The sequence below is a fragment of the Tenebrio molitor genome, chromosome 1 (genome assembly GCF_963966145.1).
Source record: "Tenebrio molitor chromosome 1, icTenMoli1.1, whole genome shotgun sequence".
In the NCBI taxonomy this organism is placed as follows: Eukaryota; Metazoa; Arthropoda; class Insecta; order Coleoptera; family Tenebrionidae; genus Tenebrio; species Tenebrio molitor.
In genome coordinates this window covers 39,999,553-40,012,555 of record NC_091046.1, presented here as the reverse complement: position 1 = coordinate 40,012,555, position 13,003 = coordinate 39,999,553, and the positions used below count along the sequence as shown (strand labels likewise).

Sequence of the window (13,003 nt, the reverse complement as noted above, 5' to 3'; positions counted from 1 at the left end):
TATAAAGTTTACCAGTTAATTTATTTGAAGTGAAGTGCGTAGCATTTACGCTGCTGGTAAGATTCCAGTTGTCAGATTCACATGACTCACTGTGCGGTCGGTATCTACCATTACAAAATTTTGAGTACCGACCATCAAGCTGCAAATGTTCGGAGCGTGCCGAAATCCGGTATTATTTACGAAATATTTACGGACAAGCCCTAAACCATTGTAAGGGACAATCGGCTTATTTTATAATGAATAATTTACAATATCTTGTACTGCTACTATACCGGGTGAGATAAATTTTATCGTCAGTGCGAAAACATCCACTTCTAATCAATTTAAAATTCTCAAAAAATGCAGGAATGTTTGTGTATCACTCTAGAACAGTCTGTAAGAATTTTAAAATTTTTAATAAAACAGGTAAAGATTTTGTTTTAATCCAATAACTGCTACATTAATTTACATAATTTTTCACTGCGAGTCCTTTCAAGCATTCAGGAAAAATTTGGTGTCATTGAAATCATGAAAACATCACCGGTTTTTGAAATAAATGGAATTTGATATTAAAATCTAAAATTCAACTGATTTATTATTAAATTGGGCGGTCAGTTCCACAAAAGAAGTTGACGTAGGTTATTTATGATACCCTTTAGGGACTTAAGAATTACTAGAAAAGTGGTCAACAGATGTTTCCCAACAATGAGAAATTTATTTATGACACTGCAGTTGTAAATCTTGATCATTTTTAGATTTGAAAGTCCCATCCTAATTCGCGTAAGCTGTTCTAACATCGTTGTAAGCATGATCCTCTGCTTAACAACCAAAACTGCATTTATCTTTCAGATTACATTGTTCCTGTTGTGGTTACAGTTTAGTCTTGCAGTACTTAGTGGCATTCTCTGAATTTCAACTACGTTCCACAAAATTCGACTGAATTTTTGCCTTAACCAACTTCCTTGAGTAATCAAAATGCTGAGCGAAATTCTTACAAAAAACGGAGTTACGCTGAGAACGTGTACGGAATACATATATAAAATACAATGTAATACATATTGTTTAATCTTCAAAGTAATCGTTGCAGAACACGCACTGCGCTTTGGGGTCAAGTCTGCGAGATTAAACCGGCTTAAGACTTTATTAGAGGCATTTACCATACCTGAAGCAACTCAATTACAAGACTAATTACCGCCGATCGGTTTAGGAAACTCGCTAAAAACCAAGGCAAATTTTTGAACGTGTTTCTCTTGTACAGTTAAAGCTAATGAGATACGTTTCGAGGGAATGTCGGCGAACGGGCGGAAAATGATGAAGGACGTGGAGGGTACGGATGCAAGTGTACGCGCGACAAGACGTTGTGAATGCGATGAAAGTCTCAATAAAATTACGATCATTCAAGGAGACCTCGGATTACGGTACGAACGCTTACAAAACACATTTTTAACAGGTGCGGTACTATCCGGAAGCATTAATCTCGAATCTCTAAACTCGTAAATATAACTTACCCGCAAGTCGCGGAAGTCATTTTTCACGATCAGAAAACGAAACTCGCGACTCGAACGGACTGGGAGATGAACCGTTCGAGTTCAATTCGCAACAAACACAACAATAACTTATTAAAATACACCTACTCGCTGCGAAGATCGTAAAAGGTTGTAACAACCTCGGCGCCGATTAATTCTCAAAAGAATCGTCCGATGATAACGGCGCGGCCGAGTGAAATCGACGGAGGCGATCTTCTTCAAGGCTTTTAGACTTTCAAGAGCGCTCCTCCAAGAAGCGACTTTACGAGCTTGATTAATGCAAGCTGTAAGCTTCCAGGGGTTCGGCCGTTCTGCCCATTATAAAAGTGTTTACTTGCACCTGCATCTATGCGATAGTAATTACACAGGTATTAGCGGAAAGTATTCCTCTCTCTTCGTCCATTTCAATTTCGATCGTACCCCGCGATACGGAACTCACGAGCTGGTTATTTCGTAATTACAAACACAATGGCCTTGGCGACCTATCTGCCAGATAAGAAACGCGGCAACCTGCACCGACTGTCAATAAACAAACGATCCTCGTTAAGAGACACGACCAACAATGACGTTAATTACGGATGCCAAAAGTGAGGCATCAATAACGCCACCTCATAAATCAACTGGGACGGTGGCGTAAGAAGCCACTAAATACATTTAATCATGAGATTAATTGAAATTGATGGGTCGGGGGCTTGAAACGTGATAATTAAAATCATTGTTTGCTTTCTTTTCAGGTCGGCAATTACTCCACTGGGAGTGGGAGAGTATTTGTTTACAAAACAAAGTGAAATTATGTAAAAACCGTTAATAATTATCATTACAACGCGAATTGTTAGGCGTGAAATGAACGCGCGACTACGCATAACCGACAGATGAAGTGGAGTAAAGCAAATGAAATTGCAAAACCACCAAGCTTGCTGCGTCGCTCTGGTCAACGTTCCGGAGTTTTATCAGGCCAACTCTTGACCACAAAAACGTGCAGTAATTAACTCTAACGTTGCGGTGGTGATAAGTTTTACTGCTTAAAAGATGGTTCCGCGAGGCCACTATGGACATTTTTTTAAAGATATAGTCGTTGACATATAATCAAACCATAAAATGACAGTTACCAATATTAAAGTGTTTTACCTCAAAGACATTATCATTATGTTGACCTTTTTTTGTTCTCGTGTTATTTGAAAAAATTGAATCTATCGTTGAAAACATTATTGGCAATTATCTATAAGGCATACTCAAGCCAGTGGCTATTCAAGTGGTGTGTTTTCGTGCCGTTCCATTTATTTCCATGTTGTGGCATAAAACCAAAATACGTTCTTATCGAAAATGTCTTTGGTTCTAAAGACCGAGAATTATATTTTCTTGTTAAATAAACAAGTTTTAAAAAAGAACTTTATTTACAGACACAACGGCGGTACAACGACTAGTAACAACTGATTACAACTGATTATCAATCTTGCTCTTACAGACATATATATAGGTTTTTCTTGTTTTGAAACTAATTGAAAACAGTGTTAATGTGACAGGGTTAAATATCTATAATTTGATAAGAATATGAATGATGGGCTCACAAATCTAGCTATGATATTTGGAAATAGTGGATAACATTGTATTCTTACTATAATTCGGTTAAAGAACTCTAACTGTAATGAGTAAGTGACATTATAATTGCTTAAATAGCGGGGTCAGATATCTAACTGAAATTATATTTTTACTATTTATGAAATAATGCGGTTAAAGAACTTATTCTGGAATAAACAAGTACATTATATAAAATTGGTGAGGTCAGATATCTAACTCCTCCCTCCTTAAGTTCGAAAATAAAATTGGTTTATTTTCGATTTTTTCTTCTGGACTTGGGTTCTCCGGGGTTGAATTTGTGGTTTTCTTGTAGCAGCGATTTTTCAATTTCCAGAGTAGTAAACAGCACACGGCAAGGGTCAGGACAACAAGTATGCTGATGTAGACGGGGTGGCTTTGGTGATACTCTACAATTCGAGGGGTGTGGATTGATGAGGCTTCCTTTTTCAGTTGGGAAATGTCGTCTAAATCGATGTGACGTAGGTTCAGGTGTTCGATAGTAGGGTGGTTTTCAACTTCTTCTGTTCTAACTTCCGGGAGTATGAAGGGTTCACCTAGTATGGAGTTTTCCTCATTGATGTAGGTGGATTCCTTGTTTTTGATTTTACAGTGGTGAGGGATTTTGATAACACTGGGTTTTTCTATGATGAAGTAGCCGTTACTTTCACAAGATTTTTCAAGTTTGGATATAGTTGTTCCTGGGATGACTAAAACACAGTTATGACTCAGTCTTTTAGTGATCGTATGAGGTGTGTGGATTGGTGTTAGGGAACATTTCTTCTTCTTCACGTTCAGGATTAGTGATATGACGCAATCTTCTCCGTTGGGGTTTAGTTTGTCTGGACAGATGTAGAGGTCTTCTATGGCACCACATGGCTCGTCTTCATATTGATGGTTTAGCGAGCTGAGCATTAGGAATGGTTGTTCGGGTATTATGGTTAGGTTGTTTTGAGGAATTGGGTATAGGTGGTAATAGTCGAAGTTGTCGGAATTGAAGATAGGCATGATTATTGCGAAAATAATTTTATCTTTAATAAAGGAAGCTCTTAGATCAATCAATTGGTAGTATGAAAGGATGTTTTGGAAAAATGGTATTTTATCGATTTTATAGAGGTTGGTTAATGTATTTAAAATATGTTTTATGTCAGAGACGGAAATGATGGAATTGTGTACAGTATTTAATTTTGCAAATGTAACAGCATTTTCTAAGTTGTCCAATAGTGTTATTAAATTTTGTGAGTTTAAAATGATCTGATCTAGGGTATTCTGTGCTCTGAGAAAACTTGAAATATCATCAAAAGATTTAATGAGATTATGTTCGAAGTAATTCAGTCTGGATTCTATTAATTTTTGATTATTGTTGAGTGTGGTAATTGTATGATTGTAATGATCGATTAAGTGTTGAGTCAAAGAAATTTGCATTTGCATTTGTTCATTTATAGATTTTTGATTACGTGAAAGGGTATCGATTGCTTTTTCGAAATTGGTTGCGTCTTCCGAATCTAATGTACCAAAAAGAAATTTTGACGTTTTTCCTACGAAGTCTATTAGTCCTCTTTTAGTTCTAATATGTGGGGCGAGATTTTTTAATTTATTGTCCGCTTGTTTAATTAGAAAATGAGCGTGTGTCAGTAAGTTGTTTAATATATTTCGATAGGTGACTCTAGAACTAAACGTTGTGTAATTACTTAAAGTATTATTGATTATGTTATAATATGTAATCGTATTATCTAATAGTTTAACTAAGGGGGCTAATTCTACATAGTGGATGAAGGTGTGTTTAGATTCTATTATTTTTCCTTTTCCTAAGTGGAATGGGAGGATTTGCGAAGGGATCGGGGTTACTTGGATGTCTTCTGCTTGTACCACTAGGTACGCAAGCGAGATGATGAAAATGTGTTTAGCGATCATCCTGTAAAAGAGAACCAGTGCTAAATTTTCTTGGTTCTTTGACTGTTGCTTTATGATAGGTACCTTGACGAGTTTTTAATTTTTTATCATTATTAGCAAGAATTTTACTGGAAATGAATTTAGGTTTAGCTTTGTTTCTTTCTTTAGTGCTAATATAAGCTGAATGTCCGGGTATAAATGTTTTAGGTTCTTCTCTAGTTGCGTTTAGTTTATCGACTATTTGTTCCTTTTTTGTTTGTGTTTTCTCTTTTATGTCAGCGTATAATGTTTGAACTTTTTCCTTATGTTGTTGGATATAATTATTGATGATTTTGGTATCTGTCATTTCAAAAGGGTCGTCTGAGTTAATGTGTCCTTTAACTATTTCGAAAGGGGTGTAGTTTGTTACTGAGTGAATCGCGTTATTGTATCCGATGATGGCATAACTGATTAAGGTTTCGATACTATCGCGAGGTTTTTCTAATTTGAGACATCTGATTTCTTCGGCGAGTGTCGAATGGAATCTTTCTACGGGAGAATTACTGTTTGAGTTCTTTGGGGTTGTATAATGAAGTTCTATTTTGTGAAGTTTACAAAAGTCGCTTAGAACATTATTTTTAAATTCTCCACCGCAATCTGTGGTAATTTTTTGGGGTAGACCATGGTGTGAAATGAAGGTTAATAGACTATTTAATATGTTAATTGGATTCAGCGAAGTGATACAATATGCTTGTCCATATCTCGAAAATGAGTCGAGGATGGTCAAAAATGAATGATTGAGGATTTTAAATGTGTCCATGTGTATGTGTTCGAATGGCTTGCTAGATGTCGGTGTTAAATTGAATTTTATTACAGGTGGGTTTCTTTCATATTTAGCGGTTTGGCATATTTCACAATTATTAACGTACGCTGTTATATCTTTTATCATGTTTGGCCAATAGTAGTTTCTCTGAAGGGAATTGGTCATTTCGTTAATACCTTTGTGACATGTCTTGCTTTCATGATGATATTTTAATTTTTCTTTTTGATCTTCCAGGTTTACGAGGTCTTGTAAGATGATGTTACTCTTGATGAATTTAAAGGCTGTATTTTTGAAATACATTTGGACTGTTTTTATAAATCTTGGCTCAATTTCAGGACTTTTGAAGAATAAACAATGGGTTTGTTTGGGATCGAGGTTAGTTTTTAGTATGTTCACGGTGTTGGTTTCAAAATTTGTTAGAGGTATTGAAGCAGTTATTTTGGTTTTATCAAAAGCTTTTGTGATTTTAATGTTTGGTTTTAGTGCGTCTTTATTACAGTGGATTATAATTTGGCTTTTAAAGTAATTTACAGGTTTATTTGTTATTGGGATTTCAAGAACGGGGTTTTCAATGGAGGTGTGTATTGTTTCGTTATCATCATAATCGGGTGGTTTAATTTGGATATCGGATATGATATTAATTTTTTGTTTGCTTTTTAATTTGGAGGTTAGTTCTTTTAGTGAGGGGCAATCGAGAGTGGGTTTCGGATCAGGATTAGTTAAATATTTGTCAATGGTTTCTGAAATGTCGCCTTCATTTCCGATTGTGGAAAATCTATCATCGTCCTTTTCTAATGCATGTATTTCTATTCGCGACAAGGCATCAGCGTTGGTATTTTGTTTTCCTTTTTTGCAATTCACCGGTAGTTTGATTTTCATTACCTCGTGTGCGTTGACACTAAAGGTAAACGATTTTTCGTGCGTTTGTCGAAAGAAAAGGGGTATGATTAAAGAATCGCTGATTAGTCGGTTATGTGTTAAGTCTATTGATAATTTTAATTTTAATAGGTTTCGGAGGCCAATAATACCGTCGAAAAAATCGTGAAAGTCGTAAAGGAGGAATTTAAAGTTGTCATCTGAACAAAATTCTGAAAATGCGGGGATGTCGGCTTTATATTTAAGTTCCTTTTCACCTGTTGCCGTTTTAATTTTGGAATTTTCGTGGTAAATTGAAGAAGGGAAATAAGTTTCTGCGACAGATGGTCTTATTACTGAAATGAAACAGCCTGTGTCTATTAGTAATTTTAATGGTGGGTTTTGAATTTTGATATACGGTAGTGAGTTGCAAGTGGACACGTTGTTAATTTCGCATGTTATGTTGTTTGGTAAAATGGGCTGGCGTTTGGAAAATTTTGCTCATCGTGTATTTGTTGTTCGTAATGATAAGGTGGTTCGGGAATTTGTTGATCTTCGGTATTAATGTTTTCTTCGTAAATTGTGTGTTCGGGGTAATTATTGAGATTTGAATTGTCCTGGTAGTCGTCTTGGAAATCGTCACCGTCAAATTCAAAAGGATGTGGACTCTGTTGGGCTTGGTCGTTTTCGATGTTATGGAGTTCTTCTGATACGAAATTTTTGGGTCCATTATTAGGTCGGAAATAATTGTTATTCGGATTATATGGGTATGAATGTTTAACCGTGGGATTTCGAGAGGTAGTGGACATCGGTTCAGGTTTACCGGTTGGTTGTTGGCCTGTAGGACGAAATACATTTTTTGGCTTACCGAAAACTTGATTATTAGTGAAAAATTTCTGTTGTGGGGGGTTGCGAGAAGGTGTTATGTTAATTGTTTGCCTAGGGAATTGCGGTTGAGTGAATTGTGCAGGTTGTCTATGAAATTGTCGTGAATTCAGGTATGATTCGTTGTTAGTTGCGTGAGGTGAAAATGATGTTGGGTACGATGTATGTATGTTCGATGGTATGGTCGTTTGTTTTTGATGTGTTTTTGTTGAAAATGAGGTGGGTGGTCGTTGATGGTGTAAAAATGATGCGAAATTTTGCGTATATCTGAAGTTTTCCTCTTCAGTCACGTACGCCATTGCTTGTTCTAGGGTGTCGGGATTTCGTAATCGGATAATATTTTGTAGTTGTGGCTGTAGTCCGCGAATAAATGTTTTGAGAGCTAATTTGTTGTATTGGTTGCTGTAAACTCTCTTTGTATTGATACACATTTCGGTTACACTGACGCTACCTAATTTCGACTCAAGTTTACTTCTAACGATTTGAATACGTTTTCCGAATTCTAAAGGTGGTTCGTTTTTAAACGGAAATAAGGTAAGTAAGTCTTGTTCCAGGCAATCCAAATTTCTTTGGTCACCAAAACTCAGGCGTAATGCATTTTTTAATAAATCCCAAGTATTTAAATCTGTTTTAGTGCCGATCAAGATTAGAGCTCGACCAGTCAGTTTACTAATTACTACTCTCAACAAATAAGCGTTAACGTCGTTTGCCAAAGTGCCAAAAGTTGTGAATAAGTAGTCGCATGAGTTAATGAAGACTTCTAATGTATTAACGTTTCCATCATATGTGGGAATCGTGTCTACATATAATTTTAATAAGCTGAGGTTGGTTGAATTGTTTACAACTTGATTAGGATCAATATTTTGAGGTGTGGGAGTCATTTTGATTTGTTTTTTTTTTCTTGAATTTGTCGATTAATTGATCTAAGTTAATACTACGAAAATGTAGTTCGTGAAATTATTATTTTAATTATATTTTTCTTTTGAAGAAAATTAAAAATTCAAAATGTTCATTCAACTCCGATGCAGAGAGTTAAAGGAAGGAAAAGAAAAATTGGAGCTCAGACTCACCTAGTGCAGGGTTGCGTCTGTTTCTGGAGGTTGTCTCTCGATGGATTCTCCGGAAGTTGACTCCAACTTGTCGCCGATTAATCGTTGAACCTCGAAATCTTGGTACGATACAGGATTTGCGTTGTGGGTCTGCTGTAGGTTCCTCGAGATAACACTTAAGGAATTGAAATTCCAAATCGCGGAAACTTGCACGATGCAGGATTTTATTAGCGATCGCGTTATCCTACCGACTGCGCCAATTATATTTTCTTGTTAAATAAACAAGTTTTAAAAAAGAACTTTATTTACAGACACAACGGCGGTACAACGACTAGTAACAACTGATTACAACTGATTATCAATCTTGCTCTTACAGACATATATATAGGTTTTTCTTGTTTTGAAACTAATTGAAAACAGTGTTAATGTGACAGGGTTAAATATCTATAATTTGATAAGAATATGAATGATGGGCTCACAAATCTAGCTATGATATTTGGAAATAGTGGATAACATTGTATTCTTACTATAATTCGGTTAAAGAACTCTAACTGTAATGAGTAAGTGACATTATAATTGCTTAAATAGCGGGGTCAGATATCTAACTGAAATTATATTTTTACTATTTATGAAATAATGCGGTTAAAGAACTTATTCTGGAATAAACAAGTACATTATATAAAATTGGTGAGGTCAGATATCTAACTCGAGTAGAAAGAAGGAAAAGCATAGGAAAGTGCTTTATTAATGGGAAAACCTTCATCTAATTAAATGAGGGTCTGTGGAAAACACTTTAAAAGAGAAAACTATAATTGTAAGTTAAATGGTATTTTAAGGTTATATTTTGAAATGCTTTATTGATTTATAAAAAATTGTTTTCACCACTTTATTAACACCACATAAAATTAACAACTTTGCCACATACTTCTTTGCCTTCCACAACACATCTGCTTTCTGCTGTTGCCTCTAAATAGATTAAAATTTTGTACATATAACCTTTAAAAAAGCCATCACAAAAACTGTAAAATCACGTAAAACCAACAACTTATTTTAGAAAAAAAAAAATGCGAGTGCGAGTATGATTTGTAATCTCATGGCCTACTAAATCTGAACTGCGCTGCGCTTATTACGGCCGTAACAAACTAGCTGAATGATTGATTCGGCTAACCTCAAAAAATCTACCATAGATAAAATAAAATACTATAGAATGAAAAGTCCCTAATAAATTTTTGGAAAATTGTTTAGCGCACCCTCACCACACCGCAAGAGGGCGCAAATGTTTTAAAAAGTCAAAACTTTAAAATCAAAGTAATCTTAATAATCTAAAAATCAGTCAAAGCAGTGTCAATCTTGATGTCACTATCTTGTAATTCAAAATGAGGCTGTGTCACGTTCACATATTATAATGTAGTATCGCTGCTAAGATTGCTAAATTTGTTGTTGAGAGAATCAAGCAAAATTTATATAGAAAACAATCAACAAATTGAAAGAAAAATAATACTTCAAGACCAAGAGATTACACCATTATTTGATACACCTCATCTTATTATATAGGATAACAAAAGATTTGGTTTGTGAAGTACCTAAACGACGAAATTTTAAGTATGAAATTGGACCATATGGTGAAGGTTTATCTTTATGATTCAGCGCGAGGCGAATTAAGAGCCCCCCACAAAATTACGGACATGCAGATAAGATCCAAAAGATATCCTATGCAACTCAAGTTTTGAGTCGTCATAATCATGCTATTAGTTAACTGTGGTAATTTCTAATAACATTGTTGTTAATAATCTAATATATATTTTAACTAACAGGTAGAACAAACCTAAATGATGAAGACTTGGGAACTGCAAAAACAATAACTTTTTTGACAAACTCTTTGATAATAATCTGGAGGGAGGGACATTTCGCGCACGTTGCGAGAAACCTCTTGCTTGTGGAGTTTACAAAAACCCGGGGCACACAAAATTTTGGCAGGAAGCAGTCCTACACTTACGCAATATGTACCTAATTTGGAAAAATTTTTGGATTAAAAAAACAGCACTTCCTTCCATAAAAAAAAAATTGAATGAAAACATTGGAAGGATTTTTGGATTTATACTAAGATTTAGCTGAAAGTGGCAAGTGTGAGTTTTTTAGAGTTTGTAAAAAATGTTAATAAGATTCATAATATTTTCAAAATTACTCGTATATTGAGTAACATAACTTCGGCCGATAATATTAAAAGCAAAATTTCAACGGTAATTCAAATATAAGTATCTAATGTTAATTTTTCGTTCACTTAAAAATAAAATTGAAGATGAAATTATTGATAAAATAATTCATTTAACCACATTTACATTAAGGGGTAAAATTTAATTTTAAATGTTAGGATACGAGAACGATAGCATTTAGGAATACTATTTATAAAAATAAAGCAGAACTGTATCAAAGATGGTTGAAAATAAAATATCGAAAGTACCAATTGTTGGTGTTTTAATTTGTTGTGAAAATTTGCAATGATAAAAAATCAAAGGAAAGGTAAACGCATCCAGTAGGCTGTGATTTTGCACCGTCACCAGGATAAGAGATGGCGGTAAACGTTTTGTGTCAAAAAAATGTATAGGGAGTTAGCGTTCTATATGTTCTTATTTTGTCTATGAAATCTACCCTTAACTAGCGCCATCTCTTTAAAGATATTAAACTACAAATCAACTAAATTGCCACAATAATTTAAATTTCCTTGAATTTCATCAAGGTTGAAGTACTAACATGGGAAAATAGTGCGTTGCATGTGGAGAAAATAACAACAGTTATTTTCAAATTCCCAGCAACCTCCAAACCAAATCCAAAATTGATAAAATTATAAAAAAAACCTAAATGAAACATTTCACTGTAATACATGTTTCTTCTTTATTATCTACAGCAACTCCAGGACCCTTGTTACGATTAGTTTGGCTTCAAGACCGTGGGGTCTGTAAATTTGTGGGGCTTTTAAAAGACTTGGCTAATATTGCCACACAAGTTTTATCATATTTAATTCCAAAAAATCCTTGTCAACCACTGGTTACTACTTTGCATCCACATTTAATACAGAATTCCATATTTACCTGTGATAAACACAAAGATAAAATTTGTAAAGTTATTATCCAATTAGTAATGAAACCAATTTTAAACATTTGTTTATAAAAAAAAAACAGATTACATAAAAACGAAATCCATTCAGAATAAACTCACAAGTAGGAAGGTTCTAAAATTATAAACTTACGAGAAAGGTATTGTCTTCCTGCAGATAGATAGTTTTACTTTTAATTTTTCTACTGTGCTCTATCCATTTTCAGATTTTGCAATTCCATTTTATATATAAATATTATGTTTCATAATTTGATTATTGTAATTATTAGGTATTCTTACGTTCATGAAACGTATTCGTGAAAATTTATTTCGCGTCAAAATGACAAAATAGAAAGTGTTAACCTAACAAAATAAACACGTTACGTGATTGTGATTGGATAATTTCAATTCAAATTACATTTTTCTTTTCTATTTCGCTAACAGATGGAGTTGGTTAAGGGTGAATTTTTTGAGGTTATCGGAATCAATTGCTCCATTGAAAATCCGAGCTTTGTTACGGCCGTAATAAGCGCAGCGCAGTTCAGATTTAGTAGGCCATGGTAATCTCTTAACAGTGGCGCCCCCCAATGGCAGTCGAAATCGCCAATATTTGGCTATGACTTATGGTACATACATACCGGGTGATTTTAAATGATTGTGACTTTTTTTCATAGGTTGGTAATATTATTGTTGGTTATTCTGCTTTTTAATGTGATAGTTGACATAAACATAGGCGTCCTCGCCTATTTGGCACAATTTATTAATACATAAAATGTCAAAATGACGTACGTACGCCAATGTGTTGATTAAGGTATCAAGTTTGCTAAAATAATTTATGAAAAATGTTCCCAACTTAAAAAAAAAGTCACAATCATTTAAAATCACCCGGTATATATTTGCCGCCTCTTCTGGATTTGTAAATTTGACACTTGACAGCTCACACTTGTCACTTTGGGTTTTTCTTTGTTTGTCATTTTCTAAGTGTTAATTAAGGTGCTCTGAGTTAATTAAAGCAGCAGAAATGTTTTTTTCAAGACTATCTCGTACAAGACATTGGTTCCTGTAGTTAGTACACATTTTATTCACACCATAAAAGTCGAAACGTTATAGACGTCATTTACAAAAAAATGGCTTCGACAAAAACACGTTTAAAGTTCTTTCGTACCTCCCGTTTTAATGAGAATATTTTTGAAATCGCAAATAATTCCTTAAATTTTGGTTATTTCTAGATAGGGTTTTCGAGACACATTTTGGTAACAATATTCATTAAGAGGTATTGGAAAGAACAATTTTTCAAATTTCTAGATTAGAACGCCCCCGTGTAAGTGTTGATCTAACAAAGTCTT

General features: G+C 34.5%; 1 protein-coding gene and 1 long non-coding RNA gene across 8 annotated transcripts in view; both read right to left on the bottom strand.

Moving 5' to 3' along the window:
• LOC138126976 (supervillin-like) overlaps positions 1–13,003 on the bottom strand; it is a 73,765-nt gene that overhangs the window by 20,024 nt on the left and 40,738 nt on the right. The window lies entirely within an intron of this gene.
• Positions 3,139–9,281, bottom strand: LOC138127015 (uncharacterized). Its single transcript, XR_011158058.1, has 2 exons — positions 8,586–9,281; positions 3,139–4,995 (listed from the first exon to the last, which is right to left on the bottom strand). It is a non-coding gene; the product is annotated as an uncharacterized lncRNA (long non-coding RNA).